Here is a 7,274-nt window from a genome sequence, read left to right as displayed (position 1 = left end):
CCCCAAGTGGGCAGGGGGCATCTTAGCCGCCCCCCCCACCCCCCAACCATGAGACGATGAGGAGGAGGAGGGTGGCTGGGCCAGGTTGCTGGGCAGTTCCATGCCAGGGCCTGGGTCTGAGAGTGCGCAGGGAACTAGTAGGAGCTCCGAGATGCTCTGTGTGATGTCCAGGTGGGGGGTACCTGGGAATACGGAGTGCAGGAGGTCTTTGCCTGCCTCTCCTTTTACTGGCCACCCGTGGGCTACGGCCAGGGGTTTCTTTTATCTGTCTAATGCTGGAGGAACCACCAGCCCAGGAGTTTGACCTTCTCCTCCTTGAGGCCGCTGGCACCTGTGTGAGCCAGTCCAAAGAGACCACCATGTAACAGGGGGCTGGGTCGTCTCCCATGAGCATGCATGAGAGTGAAAGCCCCCGGCCACCCTTTCGGAACTCGAAACCTCAAGAACAAGGAGATGGAACATCTCCTCCAAAACGCCCGCCTTGCCCTCCAAAGTGGGAGGAATTCTCCAACCTCCTATTCCATGATTCAGAGCAACCACCCCAGACCTAGACCTTGGGGACAGGACTGCCTCAAGGAAGCTGCCGCCCCTTCCCCGACCTCCCCATTAACACCATTTTGCTCGTCATTTGTCATTTCCAGTTCTTTTTCCAAGTCTTAAAATACCCTTGTTCTCTTTCCACCTTAATCAATTTTTTGCTTATTGGCTATGATAGGTTGGTTGTTGCATTTCTTCATTTTTATCTCTAGATCTTCACCATATTGGAATTTCAAATCTATTATTTTACCATTCCCCTCTCCTACTCCATTGTGCCTTCTTCCTGCGTTTTTTATCTCAAATTTTATTTTTTTCCCTGTCTTAGCCTGGTGTTTGTTCCTCACTCTACATATTTCATCTTCCTCTATCATTTAAAAATTACTTCCCTTTCCTCTAGAAATATCTTAAACTTTTCTTTCTTTTATTCTCATCCCAACTATATCAATCTTAGCTCATGTGTTGTTGATAGTGTTGTGGTAGGTGTTTTTCTCCAATTAGGTTCCTATTTGTAAAATTATTATTTGTTTTCTAACTATATTTTTTAATTTTTTTATTTTTATTTTTTAAAAGATTCATTTATTTATTTATCTTTTAGAGGGGAAGGAGAGAGGGAGAGAAACATCCATGTATGGTTGCCTTTTGTACGTCCCCTGTGGGGAGTTAGCCCGCAAGGAACCGGCCTGCAACCCAGGCATGTGCCCCGACTGGGAATCGAACCGCGATCGTCTGGTTCGCAGGCCCGCGCTCTAACTATATATTTTTAAAAGTTTCTGTTAAACTTAATACTATTTGCTTCCCTTCTCTTGCTCCAGTCCACATTCTTCATTACCTCTTTTATTTATTATGTAAATGTTACTTTCTATCCTCTTGCTCCAATTCCCTATCCTTTTTTTAAGATTTTATTTATTTATCTTTTAGAGGGGAAGGAGAGAGGGAGAGAAACATCAATGTATGGTTGCCTTTCATGGGTCCCCTGCTGGGAGTTGGCCTGCAGGGAATCCACCTACAACCCAGGCATGTGCCCTGACTGGGAATCGAACCATGATCCTCTGGGTTGCAGGCCTGTGCTCAATCCACTGAGCTACACCAGCCAGGGCCAATTCCCTATTCTTATTATTGCTCCTACATCTATCCTCTCAAAATTATATTTCTTTGTTAGTCATCTAATATTTGTTTCTACTTTCTTACTATAGTCTTAATGAGCTTACACCATTATTAATACTGGCTAATCTGCTGTTGATAGTGTGGTTGTGGTTGGGGGATTCTGTGTGTGTGTGTTTGTTTCCTAGACTGTGTAGTTCTGTTCTGGTAGCATCTTCAAAACAAGATATGAGATGTAGTGGGCGGAGACTCTCGGTCAGCCAGCTGGAGGGAAGGATCCACCAAAGAAGGGCCCAAGAACAATCAAAACCCATTACAACCAGAGAGCCATATGTTACAAGCAGAGAACATATGGCATAAAGGGCATCCGAAGAGCATTAAGCTCAGGAGATCAAGGAGACTGAACCACTGAATCCCACAGGTCTCCTACCATGGAAGGTCATACCATGAAGACAGGGAGTCCTAAAGACAGGAAGACCTGAAGGGTGGTCAATCTAAGAAGCAGAAACAAAAGAGAAGCGTACTTAAAAAGGGGGACAATGAAAAAAACTCAATTGAAAAGAAAGGAGGAATCCCCTCAAAGAGTGCTAGATGAACTTGAGGCAAGTAAACTATCAAACACTGAGTTCAAGATAATAGTTATAGGGATGCTCAAGGAGCTCAATGAGAACTACAAGGACATCCACAGAAGCCACGATGAACTTGCTGAGAACTACATCAACATGTAAAAGGACACAGAAACTATCAATGGAGACAGAAGGAAATGCATGATACAATTTCTGAAATGAAGAACACAGCAGAAGGAATTAAAAGCAGACTAGATGAAGCAAAGGACTGAATCAGTGAGCTGGAGGACAAGATAAAAACACACACAGAGCAACAAAAGGAAAAAAATCAAAAAATAATGAAGAGTTTAAAGAGCTTCAAGACATTACAAAACTTAATAATATCCATGTCACAGGAAAATGAGAAGGAGAAGTGAAGCAAGGCACAGAAAACATATTTGGAAAAGTAATGGGAGAAAACTTCTTTAACTTGATGAGAGAAAAAGTCATGCAAGTCCAGGAAGCACAGAAGGTCCCAATCAAGCTGAATTTCCAGGAAATGGCAAAATTTAAAGACAAAGAGAGAATATTAAAGGCAGTAAGTTTGAAATAGCTGGTAATATACACGGGAACCCCAATTAGGCTATCAGCTGAATACTCAACAGAAACACTACAAGCCAGAAGGAAATGGTAACAAATATTCCAAGCAATGAAAACAAAAGGATGACTCTATCCAGCAAAATTCTTATTCACCTTTAAAATGAAAGGTGAAATAATAAGCTTGCAAGAAAAACAAAAACAAAAGCAGCTAAAAACACACATCTCCACTAAACGGCATTATAAGAAATGCTAATGGGACTGTTTTAAGAAGATGGAGATGAAGAAAGGGTGGGGAACACAGGACAAAGCTGAAAAAGGGCAATGAATAAATACCTATCAATAATAACCTTAAATGTAAATCAATTAAATGCCCCAAAGAAAAGACATAGGGTTGCTGAACGTATCAGAAAACATAACTGGCGTATCTGCAGTCTACAAGAGACTCACCTCAAAACAAAAGATATACACAGCAGGCCTGCGAACCAGACAATCGGGGTTCGATTCCCAGTCAGGGCACATGCTTGGGTTGCAGGCCAGTTTCCAGCAGGGGCCAGTTCCCTGCAGGGGATGCACGAGAAGCAACCATACATTGATGTTTCCTTCCTCTCTCCTTCCTTTCCCCTCTGAAGATAAATAAATAATAAAATATTTTTAAAAAAAGATATACACAGACTGAAAGTGAAGGGGTGGACAAAATATTAGAAAAAAAAGGTCATGAAAAAAAGCTGGTGCAGCAATCCTTATATTGGACAAAATAGATTTCAAAACAAAGGCCATAAAAAGAGACAAAGAACAACACTACATAATACTTAAGGGAATAATCCAGCAGAAGATATAACCCTTGTAAACATATGTGCACCCAACACAGAAGCATTTAAATATATAAGGAAAGTCTTGGAGGACCTAAAGCAAGATATCGGCAGTAACACACTGATAATAGGGAATTTTAACATCTCGTTATCAACAATTACAAAGGAATGACAAAAAAAAAAAGCCCAGAACAAAGAGAAGGAAGGAGACAATCAAGGTCAGAGAAGAATTAAATGACATAGAGAGTAAAAGAACAACTCAAAGACCAGTAAATCTAGGAGCTGATTCTTTGAAAAGATAAGCAAAATTAACAAGCCTTAACCAGACTCATCAAGAAAAAAGAGAGATGATCCAAATAAATAAAATCAGAAATGAAACAGGAGAAATTACAACTGATACCACAGAAACACAAGGATTATAAGAAATGACTATGAACAAATATATGCCAAAAGGCTTGAAAACCTGGGAAAATGGACAATTCCCAGAAACACATAATATTCCAAAAAAACCTGTATCAAGAAGAAGCAGAAAGTCTGAATAGACCAATAATAACTAATGAAATTGAAAAGGTAATCAAAACACTACCAGTACCCTAAAGCCCTGGACAGGATGGCTTCACAGCTGAATTTTACCAAACATTTAAGGAAGAGCTAACCCCTATCCTAAAACTATTCCAAAAAATTCAAGAAGAGTGAAGATTCTCCAACTCTTTTTATGAGGTCATTATTACCATATTTCCAAAACCAGGTAAAGACACACAAAGAAGGAAAACTACAGGCCACTATCACTGATGAACATAGATGCTACAATCCTCAACAAAATATTGTCAAGCCAGATCCAGCAATCCATCAAAAAAGAGCATACACCATGATCAAAGTGGGATTCACTTCAGCATGCAAGGAAGGAATAATATTCACAAGTTAAGAAACATAATACACCACTTAAACAAAAGGAAAGGCAAAGTCACGTGATATCAATAGATGCTGAAAAGGCATTTGATACGGTACAGCACTCATCGGTGATACAAACTGTCAGTAAAGTGGAACTAGAAGGAGCGTACCTCAACATAATAAAGGACATATACAAGAAACCTAGAGTCAACGTGATCACACTCAGTGGGCAAAAATTAAAAAACTTCCCCTTAAGATCAGGAACAAGACCAGGGTGTCCAATTTCACCACTTTTATTCAACGTAGTGTTGGAAGTTCTAGCCACAGACAGGCCGCGCTCAATCCACTGAGCTACACCAGCCAGGGCTTCTTTTTATTTTTAATATGTAGTGATATGTGTAATATCGATATTGTTTGTATCCTACAAGACAATACTTAGGTATGTACTGACAGTTCATCTTGCAGATTATGTAAATTTATGGTATCACTAAATATAGTACAGTACTGTAAATGTATTTTCTCTTCCTTATGATATTAACATTTTTTTCTCTGGCTGAGATTTGAATATAGTATATAACACATATAACATCCATAATATACATTAATAAACTATTTATATTTTCAGTATGACTACTGACTTTCAGTAGGATAATAATAGTTAAGTTTTGACAGAGTCAAAAGTTATACACAAATTTTCAACTGATAGGAGATCAGCTTCCTGTACTTTCATGTTCAAGGGTCAACTGTATACATTATAAGCAAATGGCCTTTATTCCAGACTTGATCAATATTTGAAAATCTATGAAGATAATCCATCGTATTAAGAGAGTAAAAAAACCCCACACATTATATTTGTTATACAAATTGGTACATATTTGAAAGGCAATTTCAGGGGAATATAGTGGGTTCTATGACTGTTTCCAAGTAACAAAATGTCCTCAAAGGTATGAAAACCTCCTCAATGGTATAAAACCCCCGAGAGAGGGAAAACAATCAACTATATGGTTCTGTCATGAAAATGCAGCCTCAGAGTAAACATGAAGCCAACTTTTACCCTTTCTGTGAGACAGCAGGCCTTCTAATAATTTTAAAGTTATTTTTTCACAGCAGCCTCATAGTGAACCCAACACAGAGAAGATCTTATTGACCCTTTGTCTAATTAAGTGAACCCCAATAACACACAAAGAAAATAGTTTTTAAGAGAACTGTACTACTTGAAGCAACACAAAGTTGAACAAGACAGAAAGAGTACAGAGTGAGAGAGGTGTCTTTGGACCCCCAAATGTCTACAGGCTAAAAATAACCTAAGAAACCTATTCAGCTGTACACACAAGCCACCGTTTATGAATAAATAAAAACCTCAGCTGACTCAGGGTAGAACCAAGAAGACCTCAGTATAAAAACGTGCTCCGTGGAAGCAGAAACACACTTGAACTGGATTCTGTTTTATATAACAACGTTATCCACTGAATATATCGCTGCTTCCATACCACAGCAGATAAATTCTGAGAAATTGATATATTACATTCTTTTTTAAGTAAGTCTTCAAGACCCCATGTGTACTTTACATTTAACAACATTTTAATTGGAACTAGCCACACTTTGAGTTTTTAATAGCTCAATTTTGAGTGGTCTACACATTGCTAGCAATTGTGTATTCCATCAGTATCCACATTTAGTGGTAATTGCTTTTACTCATTCTATAAAAATACAACATATATGAAGTACGATGGGACAGGAACTATAACACATGTAGGAATAAGTTAATTATTCCTATAGGTAAAATCTGGACCCTCATTCTTTAATTTCCCAAATACATTATAACATATTTAATATCCCACTGCTTAGAGCTTTGGCAATAGCCACAATTTCTAATATATAGGCCTTTTAAAAAGTCATTCACTAAAAAATCAATTCACTTCAAACTGGTAATAACAATGCATAATTTTACCTTTTAAAGAACATTATAGAACATTTTAAATACATAAAAATAGAGGAAATAGCAAAAACCAAATATACAATAACTGTGTACCCGAGACACTCATCTTACCACCATTTTGACAAACTTGTTATCCACCCTCTTTTCTGTGAGCATTTAAAAGAAAAGTCCAGACATTGTATCATCTTGCCTATATAAACTTGAGCCATTTTTTACATAAACACAGTGCTATTAATCATTCAACAAAAATGTAATTTCTTAATGTTAAATACATTTGGTTCATACACCTGTTAAGGCTCCTAATAGCTAAGAAATTCCGCTTTCATTTTTTTCAATGCCATTTTATTGATTGAGAAGCCAGGTAACCCCTCTTACAGGATTACCCATATTTTAGAGCTAAATGCTTCTTTTTGCATCACATAATTTGTTCTTCTACTCCCTGACTTTTCTCTAAACTGGAAGTTAGATTTTGCTGCTTATTTAGATTCAGTTTCAATATTTTTTGGCAAGATGTCTTATTTTACCTCATTAAGATATTTTGTTGCCCTGGCTAGTGTAGCTCAGTGGATTGAGCACGGGCCTGTGAAGCAAAGGGTTGCTGGTTCAATTCCCAGTCAGGGCACATGCCTGGGTTGCAGGCCAGGTTCCCCAGTAGGGGACACAGGAGGGGCAACCACACATTGTTTCTCTCCCACTTTCTCCTTCCTGTCCCCTCTCTCTAAAAATAAATTAATAAAATATTTTTTAAAAAGATATTTTGTCATAATTTTGATGAGGTTAAAATTAGTCAGTGGGTTCAGATGTCAGTCTGGCCTACCTACTCACAATGAAGTTCCTATAAACATTTCACCT

Source organism: Sturnira hondurensis, unplaced genomic scaffold, assembly GCF_014824575.4.
Source record: "Sturnira hondurensis isolate 20B ecotype Veracruz unplaced genomic scaffold, ASM1482457v3 Scaffold0020884, whole genome shotgun sequence".
Lineage (NCBI taxonomy): Eukaryota > Metazoa > Chordata > Mammalia > Chiroptera > Phyllostomidae > Sturnira > Sturnira hondurensis.
Note: the sequence above shows the minus strand (reverse complement) of the source record.